We start from the raw sequence: 13,818 nt of genomic DNA, 5'->3' as shown, positions 1-13,818 counted from the left end.
CAGATCTGGTGAAGTAGCCTGATTCTATCACTTGCCTAGGCAAGGAAAGAGAACCAGATAGGTCAAGATCCTGTGGTTTTAAACAGAGTAGGACTTAACACTTAGATTCCCTGACTCTTAGTTCAGTGCTGTTTTTCATTTTATCTTAGTGCCTACAGTTCCACTTTGCCCCAGCTCATTTCAAACAGGAGCATGCTTTTGTTTTGTTTTGTTCTGTTTTTTTGTTGTTGTTGTTGTTGCCTCCCCCCCCCCCCTCCCCCGGCTCAGGATATTTAAAGTAATGATTAAAGAAATTACTGAGTAATCCTAACCTAGTGTTCTATTGCCAGAGTAAAGATACTCATTGGGCATATAAAAAAGAATTGCATAGTCCCTCCCTTCAATTAACTGAAGTTTCAGCACAGGAAATAGAAGAATAAGCAGATAAATTACAATGGTAAGTAGGGATATTACAAAGATTTAAATAAAATGCCATAGAGACAGTGGATCCACTAACTTTTCCTGAAGGATTCTAGGAAGGTCACATTGTTAGGTGACTTTTGAACTGGATCTTAAAGGACAAGCAGCTATTTTCAAAGATAAAAAAAGGAAGAATGGAAAAGCTTTCTACAAAGAGGGCATAGTTTACATACAGACTCAGATCATTAGGGAGTGTTTCCATGGCTTTGTCAATGTTTTTTTTTTTTTTTTAAGTGCAATATTTATTTATTTTTAATTGTGATAGTCACAGAGAGAGAGAGAGAGAGAGGCAGAGACACAGGCAGAGGGAGAAGCAGGCTCCATGCACCGGGAGCCCGACGTGGGATTCGATCCCGGGTCTCCAGGATCGCGCCCTGGGCCAAAGGCAGGCGCCAAACCGCTGCGCCACCCAGGGATCCCGGCTTTGTCAATGTTAACTACAATCTATAGTTAGGTCAACCTTATTTCTTCTTATTGAAATCCCTCTGTTTTAATCCATGAATGTTCACATTTTTTTTTTTTCCCTTCTCAGGCGTACTCAGGAGATTAACATTTATTAAAGTCCAATTCAGTGAATTATTTCAGGAGTTCTGTATATGTCGGTAACTTTTTTGTACTCATCCAGACTTCTGATAAGTTGACTCTTTAACATAGAAGGGTATACCTTTTTCCTGTCAACTTTTCCTTTCTTTTGACTGTTGAAAGATATAATATTTGTTATACTGTTGTGTAATAATTATGTATACATAGTAGGCATTCAATAAATGCTAGATGAATAATGTATAAAAATAAAGGAATGGGGTGCCTGGATGGCTTAGTTCTAGAACATGTGACTCTTGATCTTGTGATTGTGAGTTCGAGCCCCACATTGAGAATGGAAATTATTAAAAAAAAATAAAATCTTTAAAAAAATAAGGACAGATTCATATAGGCAGAGGATAGAGGAAACTTATTTTGAGTGTATGGTACCTGAGAAGAGAAACTTAAGCTGAATAGATAAAATTTAACTGATGGCATTGACTTCTATTTCTAGTACTTTTTTTTTTGTAATAATAAATTTATTTTTTATTGGTGTTCAATTTGCCAGCATACAGAGTAACACCCAGTGCTCATCCCATCAAGTGCCCCCCTCAGTGCCCGCCACCCAGTCACCCACACCCCCCGCCCTCCTCCCCTTCACTACCCCTAGTTCGTTTCCCAGAGTTAGGAGTCTTCCATGTTCTGTCTCCCTTTCTGATATTTCCTACCCATTTCTTCTCCATTCCCCTATATTCCCTTTCACTATTATTTATATTCCCCAAATGAATGAGACCATATAATGTTTGTCCTTCTCCGATTGACTCATTTCACTCAGCATAATACCCTCCAGTTCCATCCACGTCAAAGCAAATGGTGGGTATTTGTCATTTCTAATGGCTGAGTAATATTCCATTGTAACATAAACCACATCTTCTTTATCCATTCATCTTTTGATGGACACCGAGGGTCCTTCCACAGTTTGGCTATTGTGGACATTGCTGCTAGAAACATCGGGGTGCAGGTGTCCCGGCTATTTCTAGTACTTTTTGAAATGTGTAATTACTGTCCTTCTAAAGATATTGATGCTTTGTTTGTACTACAAATTAATTGTTTGGATATGAATTTCATATATGTGCATTTGAATAATGTTTGTTTTCCTTAGTGCTTAGCTTGGCAGGTATTTCTATGAGTGGTAAGATAAGTTGGGTTTTATGAGTAGCTAAGGAGAGCTACACACAAAAAAATAGTTTGCAAAATCTCCAGTTATTTGAACTCTTACTAAAAGAAATGGTCTTTTCCCTTTAACACATTGTAGCCATATGCATGAGACTAAGAGAATAGACATAAGGTATGTTACCAGGTATTTTCTAAAACCTGTTATTCATGATATTTCCAAATTGATGTGTTCCCCTACTATCCTAATCTCTGAAACTCCACAGATCATTTTTGGGGAGATGCCGTGTAGTTTTTATATGCAGTATTCTCTTAAAGCCATAACATTTTAAAAATGTTCCTGTATACTATATCCAACTGGGAAGGAATATGCTTTTGTTGGGAAATGAATGTCTCCAAATAAATCCTTTTATTATTAACATTTAAAATCAGTTTCTGATATGCTATATTAATTTAGCTATATCATTTAGCTATATTTTAGTCAATTTTTAAAGATAATGTTAGGCATCCAGCACACTTATCTTCAACAAATAGGCTTGAGTATCTTAAATAAAATGTATTTTTAATGGTGGTAAAATGTGGCTTTAGAAGTCAGTAGAATTTATTTTTATTTTTTCAAATGTCATTACTGCTAGGTTTATTTCAAAGTTAACTCCGTTTATTCAAAGTCTTTATGTCCTTTATTATTGTGATAAAATATACAATAGGAGAAAATTCAATAGTATAACCATTTATAAGTGTGCAGTTTACTGGCACTACTACAAGTAAGTACATTAGCATTGTTGTGCAACCACCACCACCATCCATCTCCAGAACTTTTTTCCATATTCCTAAATTGGAACTCTGTACCAATTAAATAGTAACACCCAGTCCTTTTTCCTCAGGCCCTGGTGACCACCATTATACTTTTCTGTCCCTGTGAGTTTGACTGTTCTTGGTACCTCATACAAGTGTAATCATATAGTATTTGTCCTTTTGTGTCTGGCTTAATTACACTTAGCATATGTCTTCACAGAATAAGAGTTTTGTATTCAAACCCGTCTCCATTGACAACACAGATAAGATATTCTGGAGACTATATTTCTATGTTACATTTATAAATTCATGATCTGCATGCATCACTTTCTTTGTTGATGTAACCAAAAAAACACGTCTCCAATAAGAAAAAGTAATCTCTATATGATTCAGGTTCTTTACTCCTATTTCTTGAATATTACATGGACTAGAGATATACAGACTATAGTAAATAGTTTTTTAAAAAAATATACTCTCTTTCTCTCATTTGCTTCGTTCCCATAATACAGCTGCTCTTTGATCCTTTTATCCTGGAACTTGTCAAAAAATCACCCCATAGTACTAACCCCTTAAATTCTTAGTATTCTTCTTTCCTCTAAATTACAAAGCCTAAAATAATTTCCATTTAGATTGGTAAGACAGTCTCAGAGGGTGGGGGAAGTGAAGGCCTTCACTTCTGCAGGCCAAGCCAGAATTCTCTTGAGTAAGTACAGAGAAAGGAAGACCAGAACACTCACATGTGAATAATTCTTGTCACCTAAAAAATTAATTAATTATGGAAGACAGCAGCTAATTTGTTACAGTGACTTCAGTTTCTTATGGAATATTCAGTAGTGATTTTGCCTCAATTCCTCCTTCATTAAAAAGAAAACAAAAAACCTGTAATTTATTTTTCCTTAAGAGTTTTTTTTTTAAATGTGCTTCCATTAAACAATCTGTTTTAAAAGAAAAAACCTTTTCTCTAAAATTTATCTATCATGTTATCTACCTAGTTACAAGCTTTGAGAGAGCATGCCCTTATCTGCTTGAACTCACATTATATAGTACACAGCTTCTGAAGATGATGTTTAGTTTTAACCCTTTTTTCCTTTGTCTTAAAGAAATAACATAATTTATTCATTTTCTTTTATACCATTGGTCTAGTTTATCTTTTTCTTTTAAATATTTTATTTATTAATTTATTAGAGCACATGCAAGCTTGTGTGTGGTGGGGTGGGGGAGGCAAGCCGACTCCATGCTGAGCTTGGAGTCCAGTGGGAGGGAGGCTTGATCTTATGAATCTGAGATCATGACTTGAAACAAAATCAAGAATCAGATACTTAACCAAATGTGCCACCCAGGTGCCCCTAGGCCTAGCTTATCTTAAATAACTTACTAAATTAATTAATTAATTAATAAATCATGGCTATACTTATGTCATTTTAAAGTCTACTGAAAACTTTGTCTCATTGTAAGTTTGTCTTTTTATATATTTACTACTTGTTTTGAAGTGCCATTTCTTTGCTTGTGTGTAGCTATACTATCCAGTGTAGAAGCCACTACATTTTGGGGCTATTGAGCACTTCTTACAATGTGGCTAGTAAGAATGTAGATGTGCTTTAAGTTTAAAATACATACCATTTTTAAAGACTTAGTCTGAAAAAAAAAAGTAAACTATCTCATTAATTTTAATATTGGTTACAGGTTGAAATGAAAATATCTTGGTCATGTTGCCTCTTGGGTTATTATAATATAAATAAGATATGTATATATATTAAAGTTAACTTCACCTGTTTCATTTTACTTGTTTTAAGTGGCTATCAGATAAACTTTTAAATTATATAGGCTCACATTATTTTATTTTTTGTGTACAGCTAACTTAATTATTAGGTATATAGCTAACTCAGTAATTAGGTCTCGTATTGAAAACTTTGGGAAGTAAATTACACTTTGCATGATTTCCTAAACTTACCATGTAGTTACCCTTTATCTTTTAAGAAAAAAAGATTCACTCTTAGAGTATGTTCTAATAAGTAAGTATTAGTAAGTATAAGTTCAGTAAGTAGGGGATGATGGATTCAAATTTTTAAGTTGTGGTTGAGGGAAGGGACAATGAAGAGATTTTCCCAATACCTGATGAAGGTTCTCATACATACTAAGTACTCAATATTAATTTTAAAAAATGTTTAGGTTGAGATTTGAAAAGGTGGTTGATGGTAGGATATATGACACCTATATTTTACTGGGTAAAAGCTGTAGTTTAAATACACCTATGTAAATTTGGGCCCCTTGGAGAGAGGGTTTGGTTTTCATTGCCTCCTACCCTCTTGAGGTGAAAGAGCTAGATCTCTGTGGGCATTTGTAGTTCATGAATAAGAGAGAAGGTGGAGGAAGAGAAGTGAGGATGTTAGAAATTATTTTGATTTTCGTCAGTCTCATAAAATCAGAATTCTAAAAATTTTATCAAAGTGAAGTTAATGGTTTTCTGAAATCTAGGGGAAAATTCAAGCTGGCTTGATACAGTTCAGTATCAGGATCACCATAAATAAGTCTTTTTCTTTAACCAGTCTGGTATAAGTACTGTTTTGAATTTTTCTTCCTCTGTAAGGAAATTCTGTTCCCTCCCACTGCTGAAAAGATGCTGATTATAGTTTTTTCATAGAGTTCCAGAATTGAAAGAATGTTCCAGAAAAAAAAATGTTAGAAGTTAGGTCAAGTATAATTATTATATGTAAAAATGCAGTAACTATTTATAAGGTAGCATATTTACTTGTCTAGGTTTTTAAGAGTTGAGATTTAATGTTCATCTTTACCAAAGTTTGACTTTCCACATTGTTGTCTTTGGAGTATCTGTTACTATGAATAAAATATGCTAAGGTGTGAATTATTTTTTTGCTAGCGGTTAATCTGTTCACATATTTGTTTCATTGCTATTATTGTTGAAATCATCCACCTGGCAGGCAGCGGACCCTAATTGAGTGGGATTGTAGGCTCATTCTTTTAACCATTCACTGTACTAAGTATAGATTCAAATGGAAATATAACCCATTTTCTTGGTCTCATTGGTACCACACAGGGCCTGAGTGAACTCATTGGTCACAGTTCAACAAGATTGCCTAAATGGTCATGAAATTGTTTTGAACTATTAACATTTTCTCATCTGGGATCAAAAGCATTCATTTTTAGGATGATTGGCTTATTTTAGGGATGGGTTGAATAGCTATTGAAGAAGCATTTTTCTCTGTGAAAATACTCTTAGAAACTTCTATAGGAATTATGTTGAGCAAATATATTTTAGTCAGATTTACTGATTTAAGTTAATTATATTGGGCTCTTTTTATTTTAGAAATAATGTTTAACCTGATTAGTGATTGCACTCTGAAAGGTAAACTAATATATTTTAGTTACTGTGTGACAAACTGTCATTCAGAATGACAGCTGAATCTAATTACATTGAAAATTATGCTGCCAAACTCTGAATAAATTGAAGATGACCTGCTTAGGAAATATGGGATATAGACATTTACAACATAGATTAGTTCCAAGGAGAGAGTGGTTGGGGTTTTGGATCAATATCATAAAGTGTTTTGTATCTTAGAGCTCTAATTTATTATCTTTGTATGTAAAAGGAATAAAGATATATTAATAGAGAGGTAGTTTATTAGAATACAATTTGATAATTAGATGTATCACATTTGTGATATATGTTATTATTAAGAAGGGCCTCTATTGGGGATCCCTGGGTGGCTCAGCGGTTTAGCGCCTGCCTTTGGCCCAGGGTGCGATCCTGGAGTCCCACATCGGGCTTCCTGCATGGAGCCTGCTTCTCCCTCCTCCTGTGTCTCTGCCTCTCTCTCTCTCTCTATGTCTATCATAAATAAATAAATCTTAAAAAAAAAAAAAGAAGGGCCTCTATTAATATAATTTATTCCTGAAAAAAAACCAGAGTTCTTATAAAAGCTTTGTTTTGTATTGTGATAGGCGGATATTAATGTTTAATATACACTGTTATTGAATTATATAGCATTCTATAATTGACTTAATTACTTTTCTTTTTTTTTTTTTTTTTTAAAGATTTTATTTATTCATGAGAGACAGAGAGAAAGAGAGAGGTAGAGACACAGGCAGAGGGAGAAGCAGGCTCCATGCAGGGAGCCTGATGTGGGACTCGATCCCGGGTCTCCAGGATCACACCCTGGGCTGAAGGCAGCGCTAAACTGTTGAGCCACCCGGGCTGCCCTAATTTGTTTTCTAATTGACTTAATTAGATTAAAGATTCTCGAGTACTATGTTTCATTTGCAGGTAATCTAGTTTTTTTTTTTTTTTCTTCGCCCTTACTCCCATTCCCTAAATAATGGTCTACTGGGTCTGACTGTATATACTCATTTTCAGCCTAGCCTCTGTATCTGACTACATACTCATTTTGTTCAAACAAATATTTATTGAATACTCACCATATATAGTGCTAGGCACTGAGGATACAATGATCAAAACAAGTCCCTGCCTTGGAGTTTTTAGTACTGTAGAGAGTGACAAATACAGGCATTAAATGTATAAACTCTGTGATAGAAATAAATTAGGATATAGTGGGCCACACTGAAGGGGCGATGTACTATTGAAGTCAAAGGAGTAGTTCATACAACTGGTGATGCTTGAGTTGAGGTTTGAAAGGTGGTTGAGGCCTGTCTAGAGCTGTGCAGTCATATGGTAGCCACCAGCCATATGTAGTCAGTGACCATATGAAATATTCTGAAAGCATAAAATACACACTTTATTTTGAAGACTTGAATAAAAAATATAAAATTAATAATTTAAACGTATTTGTTACATGTTGAAATGATATTTTAGATATATTGGGTTAAATAAAATGTAATGTAATATCTCCTATTTATGTTTTCCTCTAATGTGGTTAATAAAATTTAAAATTACATATGTGGCTTATATTAAATTATTGAGCAGCACTGGTTTAGAAGGAAACATCTCAAAAATAAATGAAGCATTAGAAATACAGAAATAAACTAATATGCTAGCATATTTTCTTTCTTTATATGTATGTGTATATCTGTGTCCACGTATACTTCTACATACAGACACATATATATAATCTTTATATTGTTTGAGCCACTCATATTTTGGGTATTCCTGTTATGTGTCAGTATACCTCATCCTAACTAATGCATTGACTTAATAGCAGCAATTTAAAAACCACATTTCATTGGGGAAAAACTTGTTCTCCCTGCTCTGGTAAAAATTGCCTAAATAATTCATGGAAATCAATATGGCAACAAATTAAAATGCATTTTATTGTCAGCAAGTACTTTGAAAGGCAAATTATAAAACATTGCTTCAGAGTTGAAGAAACAATTATAATACAATGTAGGAATCTGTTTTGTAGGAATTAGATGAAAGTACTATTACTTCTAATGTGTTTTGCTAGATATTTGCTTATATTATTTGCTAGACTGTTTCTTTTTTTTTTTTTAAAGGAATATAAAACTATTTATTGACCACTGTTTACCAGTATTTACAATAAAGTAAACAATATACAGTTGGATAACATTCTGACTACAGGGTTATCGTTTTTCCTGGTTTCTGCTGAACCAGTAGTTCAAATACTGAGAAGATTGAGCCTACATGTTAAGAATGAGTTGGGGTGGAGAAAAAACATGCAGGTCAAGAATTTGGATTATAGAAGTCTGTCCACCCATTTATTCCAGCAGGTGCTAAATTGCGAACATTTCTAACCACCTGGTTATGATTAGGTTTCCATGAATGAAGTCTTAGATGCTCCATGAATCATGACCTTTTAGTCAATACAGCACAAGGGTTTTCAACTTCTTGAAAAGGAATGGTTCACTAGAAGGAACTTTTAAATATCCATTTAACTAAGTTTTGCTTACCTAATTAAAGTACACCAAAACTTGGTGAACTTGTCTAGTTTTGCCCTTTGGGTGGGGAGGTTGTTGGTGGTGATTACAGTTTTCCTTTCAGGGATCTTGCAAATAAACTTGCATTTATGTGACTGTAACTAGGGATATTGATTCTGATATGGCTGCTTTTAAATTGTCCAATTTAGATTCTTTACATTATATTTAAATTGTCCAATTAATTACAAAATTTGAAAGGTTAAGGCTTCAGGAAAAATTTCAATGTAACTTTGATTTATTTCTTAAGTTGCTGAAAATGATAGCATCCCAGAAACATGGCCTTATCCATGGTTATAAAATGCTGTTTTTGTTTTGGTGAATGTTTCAAAAATAACAAAAAGAAAAAACCACTTATGTATGTACTTTTAAGTATACACACAAAAAGCCCTAAATAAACAAAAAACCCAGAATGGTCCTTAGGCATATAGGAGTTTAACACAAATTCTGACTGAGTAACAACTATAAAGATTTCCCCCAACATTTAGAAAAGGTATTCTCTGATGCAGGGGGATAATATGCCATGGTCTCAAATATTCTTTTCTGATGAAGGAAACAACTACAGAAAGCTTTTATTTGTTCAAAGTAACCAGTGCTATAGATGCAAAAAATCCCAACAACTCCCCCAATACTACTTCAAAACAAACATATCAAACTTGATTTTCATTAGAATGTTATTTCTTCACACTAATAAACCAAAAAACAAAGACCCAGATTTTATATATATATTTATATATATAAATGCAACGCAAACAATTACTGAGCTTCATCTTCTGGACAAGAATGCCAAGTTAGTCTCTCTTCATAAAATGCAATTACAATTTGAGGACACTTCATATTTGCCTCTTTTGCCAGCACCAAGTCTACCTCATCTGAATCTTTTCATTTCATGAGAAACATTAATTCTCTACTGCTGTCTGTGGCACCAATTATTCGTTCAGGATCAAGACCTCTGACAAAGCCTCTTGGTTTATCAGCAGCATCTCTTTTCTTCTTTGATTTGCTATCATCAGATTCGCTGTCAGATAAAGATTTTCTTTTTGTACCATCTTTTTCTTTACCAGCTTTTTGAGAATTAAGAAATGCTTCAATTAACTCTGGACAATCTAAATTTTCTTCAGGTTCCCAAGTATGGTCAGCATCTGTAAATCCCTTCCACTTCAGGAAATATTCCACCTTCCCATTCACTACATGGCGGTCAACCACAAATTCTTCAGGCTCCGCCTCTTCTACTTTATTAATCTTTCCATTCTGTTTCTTTCCCATTTTTTGCAATGTAGCTTTATTGGAGGCCATTTTTTATTGCAGACTTGAAGAGCTATTATTCACCGCCTCCGAGCTGCTCCGGATCCCCTGCTAGACTGTTTCTTAATGAAATACATGACTGCTTTTTGTGAGTTACTGGTAAAAAATATATGCGAAGATACACTTTCTGGAAATTAATGTTTGTCCTATTTATCATAACCAGAAATTGAGAAGTAACATTATCTTAACCTGGAAAGGAGAATGTATGGTTTGTTATTTACTTGATTTATCAGAATCAGGGTCCCCTATTGTATTTAGATTGCTAATTTTAGTATTAATTATCAGGAGTACCATATTTTAAACAGGACCCTGAATTAAAAACTAGGATTCTGGAATGCTCAGATTTCAAAGATTATCTGGTTTTCAGACATTGAAACCTAGCCCCAAGGAAGCTACTGATTTAATCTGGGCTACACAGTATTTAAATTGCCATGCTTTAAGACTAGATAAAAGGTCTCTGAATTTCTAGTCTAGCAATTACTTCTATTGTATTCAATTTGAGGTTCTTGAGTTTGGCTAGTGTATTAGTTTGCCAGGGCTGTTGTAAAAAATGCCTCAAAGTGGATAGCTTGCACAACAGAAATTTATTTATTCACTTTTTTGTGAGGGAAGAGCCAGGGGAAGAGCATTATTTAGTTTACTAGGTGGTTAGTAGGCAAACACTTGATACCCTCTGGATCAAATTAATACTGGAACAAAATTGGGACTGACAGGTGCTAGAAATACTGGATTGGGCAAAGAACTGTTGTGAGTAGCTTCTTGGTGATTCACAGCAATGTCCAGAGTAAAATACCCATCATAGGTAGTGTTCTAGGGCTGACTTGCCTAAAAGCCAGTGCTGTACATTTGGATAATTGTTTAGTTTTTGAGAGTTGGTGGTTTGTGTTGTGGTCTTCCATTATAATTTTAGAATATACATCAGCAGCATCCTTGGATGCTCTTAACCCTGAAAGAGTTCTAAATAGTTGATGGAGAGGAAGAGATTAATTTCAACATTTTTATTTCTCGGTGGTATTTGGGAGCTAAATTGCTTATTCCTAGGGATAGTATGGTTAAATCTGGGATGGAATGGTATTGGAAAGATGATTCATTTCTTTAAGGACTTCAGATTCTAAAAAGAGAGACTGATGTGTAAATTAAATCATAATAAGTAATGTGATCAGGCCTTTGTGGTTTGACTAATCTGCATTCAAATCCTGGTTCTGTTTTTTATTTCTCCTGTGATCTTTAGTAAAAAAAAAAAAAAATGTGTGTTAGTATACAATATCCTAGAAGAGAAAGTGACAAACTATTTGCAGAAGTCAGGAAAGACTTTAAGGTGGAGGATTCTTTTGAGATTGTCTTTGAAGGGTGAGCAGGAGTTTGCTGAGTAGATAGGGTGGAGTGAGAGCATTCTACATCTGGAAATTTCAATCAGCATAGTGTGTTTACACTAGTACCTTCTTTCTTGGAGTGTTTTTTTTCTCCCGGCAAATTACTACCTATCCGATATTTAGAATTTAGCTTAAGCTTCTATGTCTACTATGGATTCTTCTCTAACTCAGTTAATTCAGTAACTCCATGACACAGGCACTTCTGTACCCTTATTACACATGAGACCAGTGGGGCTGGGTGAAATTGAAGCTAAGGACTTTGGGCAATGTGGAGGAAGAAGTTTTGGCAAGAGTGACAAGAGCAAAGCAATACATACATTCCATGTAAGCTGATCTGATTAGATAGACTAGTGTTGTCTTACTCTCTCAGTATTTCTTGTGTTTCTCTCCTGAAACAAGAGGTTTGGTCAGAGAGGACAGCTTGTTCACTGGGGAAGTGTGTATAGTGGGTGTTTCTTCCAGCTCCATCTTGTACCTGTTCCTTTTAGGCCATTTATACCTATGAGCTGATGTATCTGACTATATTTAGATTTATGAATTAGTGTGTAAATGCTATATGAGTCAAATCTGTTTTTGTATCCTGGTTTTCTGTAAAGAGCTTGGCCTTTGTGGTATGATTAATCTGAATTGAAATCCAGGCTCTGCCTTTTCTTTGCTTTGTGACCTTGAGCCAAGTACTCTATCTCTCTGAGCTTCTGTTTCTCTTACTCTTTATATTTGTATCTACACACTGGATGTGTGTGTGTGTGTATGTGTGTGTATGAAAATACATATATATGAAATGAAATAGCTGTTATTTTCCCTTTTATTACTTTCAAGTGGTAACTGTGTATGTGAATCATATATATGATAGCTCATTATATTATCAACTGTTTCTGCTTCTATAACAAATGTTCATTTAGTACATTGCTATTGAAAAGGTGGCCACCAAAACAGGCTTGAATATTTGTGAAATGTTTCTTGGTCTAAGAGGAGATAAGGAGCTTGTGCCAGAATGTAAATCAACTTTGTAAGCACATTGTTTATTTCAGATAATTGTTTTTTTTTTCCATAACAAAGCTTTCTTTATGAAAGAAGCAGTATGTTGATTGATGTTCTGTTTCAGTCTCTTTATTCATTGGCTGATACTCTGAATAGCATGAATGGAGAGTACTTTTGGGTGGTACCTTTTTTTTTTTTTTTTTTTTTTTTGGGTGGTATCTTTTGAACAAAGTGTAGTTTTACTTATGTTGTTATTCTTTTTCCACTTGTTAAAAAAGTTTGCTATTAGTGAAAAGATCATTCATTTTGGACTTGGATTCTAATCTTGGTTTTGTTACTAATTAGTTGGGTAAGTCATTTAAGTGTTCTAGACTTTATTTTGCCTGAAAATACTGAATTAGATAATGTTTGTGGTCCTCTCAGGCTTTCGCATGCTAATAATCTGTGATCTTTCAGTGGTCTTTTTTTTTTTTTTTTTTTTAGAATCAGAACATAGGTCTGATATTAAAGTAGAAAATAAAATACGTTTGGATAGAAACATGCTTTCAGAAGCTTTTTTAAAAAATTGGTGTTTTTATTAAACTTCTGTCAACTGTATGTGAAGAAGTTGGTCCTAAAGATATAATGATAAAACTGTTTTTTGTTCATAAGTAGTAATATCCTGGAGGAGATAGACAAATAAAATATATAAACATAATGGGTAATGTGTTAGTGATCTGTACCATAAATGTTGAAATAGGAGGCAGTGAGAGACTAATTCTCTAAAATATGAGTAGGCAAACATTATCTATAAAGATCCAGGCATTTTAGGCTTTGTGGCCATGTGTTTCTATCACAGCTACTCTGCAGTTGTAGTGGAAAGGTAGCAAAATTATTTTTTGACCTCAACTAGGTGTCCTATACTTCAATTCAATTTTGACACTAACAACTCAGAGTTAGTACAAACCGTATTACTGACTTCATAATTGAACTCAGTCTCCAGCCCCCAAGTCACATGCTTCAGACTGACCATGAGTCACCTTGTTAGCATAACCTTAGGTATAACCAAAAGGGACTAATTATAGATAACAAAAGACGGCTATGAAATGACAAGGGTTTTGAAAGTATGTTCCAGAAGCTGGGGGCAAAGACCAAATATATATATTTAATTATACTGTAGTCAAACAATATATCCATGAATAGGCATGGCTGTGTTCCAGTAAATTCTCATGTACAATAAAGCAGCAAGCTAGAATTGATCTGTGGGCAATAGTTTATAGACCCTTGCTCTAGGAAAATAAGAGTAGCTTCACCAAGAAGATAACATTTG

The 13,818-nt window shown here is 34.3% G+C and overlaps 1 protein-coding gene and 1 pseudogene across 10 annotated transcripts in view; one reads left to right on the top strand and one right to left on the bottom strand.

Annotated features, from left to right (window-relative positions):
• The window catches only part of NBEA (neurobeachin), a 668,634-nt gene that overhangs the window by 14,337 nt on the left and 640,479 nt on the right, over nucleotides 1-13,818 (top strand). The window lies entirely within an intron of this gene.
• LOC144296422 (chromobox protein homolog 3 pseudogene) lies at nucleotides 9,075-10,197 on the bottom strand (annotated as a pseudogene).

This window comes from Canis aureus, chromosome 24 (genome assembly GCF_053574225.1).
Source record: "Canis aureus isolate CA01 chromosome 24, VMU_Caureus_v.1.0, whole genome shotgun sequence".
Lineage (NCBI taxonomy): Eukaryota > Metazoa > Chordata > Mammalia > Carnivora > Canidae > Canis > Canis aureus.
The sequence above is the reverse complement of the archived record's forward strand: the minus strand, read 5'-3'. Positions and strand labels throughout refer to the sequence as shown.